This window comes from Phytophthora parasitica (assembly GCF_000247585.1).
Source record: "Phytophthora parasitica INRA-310 unplaced genomic scaffold supercont2.202, whole genome shotgun sequence".
In the NCBI taxonomy this organism is placed as follows: domain Eukaryota; phylum Oomycota; class Peronosporomycetes; order Peronosporales; family Peronosporaceae; genus Phytophthora; species Phytophthora nicotianae.
The window spans coordinates 10,064-10,904 of NW_008649188.1; the positions used below are offsets into that span (position 1 = coordinate 10,064).

The window sequence follows — 841 nt, forward strand, 5'->3', positions numbered from 1 at the left end:
CAGTCCCACGTAAGTAAAATAATCACCTCTCCGCATTTGGAAGAAAAAGCTGATACTATAGAAGACTATTCGGTGCCACCAACATGTGAGGTACAACTGGACACCGTCGCTAGTGAAACTACGCCGCACTTCAGCTGCGGTGTCGTCCTCAATCCAAAACCAGCCCGTGAATTACAGAGCGAAGATACGAAGGCAGCTCTAATTGCATTTTCCGCCACAATACCCAAAGGAACCCACGGAAAATGGAAGCATATTCATGCCCTGTACTTTAAATTAAATCCAACAGGAAGGCTGACTCAAAATGCGCTGTGCTGCCGGCTCAAGGATAGGAGTAAAAAAAACCTGCCTACCGTCCTCCAACCGGTATCACTGCGGAAGTTGTAGCTGAGGCGTCGGTAGAATCACAGCAGAGTGTGATACGGTTTTCAACAGGTGGCCAAACTGCTCCCTCAATACAGCTTCCAAGTATCTGTAGTACAACTGAAGAGAGTAGTCGACGAATTGAACCAGCCTGCAATAGTTGCCGATCTAGAAAGCGAGCTTGCAATTCAAAAAGCAAGAATCCGGAAAGCCACAGGTCGGTGGTTCAATTCCACCCGGGCAAACCATGAGCAATAGTCCGTACACGGACAAGTTTACAGACATTGCCCTTGTAGCTCAACGGTAAAGCGTTGGCTTTGAAAACCAAAGCTCCGTGGTTCGATGCCGTCCGGGACACACCACCTTCGCTGTAACAGCGCAATTCCAACCTTGGATAATGCTCCTTGAGCAAGTTTCTTCAAAACAAATACGCGTCAATCCGGATGCTTGTACTTGGACCTCGTCCAACACAACACGAAGC

The 841-nt window shown here is 48.2% G+C and overlaps 1 pseudogene across 1 annotated transcript; it reads left to right on the forward strand.

The window, feature by feature from the left end:
* The first annotated feature begins 646 nt into the window (after window positions 1-646).
* On the forward strand, window positions 647-717 carry PPTG_20604 (annotated as a pseudogene). Its single transcript has one exon. The product of its transcript is annotated as a tRNA-OTHER (tRNA).
* The last annotated feature ends 124 nt before the right edge of the window (window positions 718-841 follow it).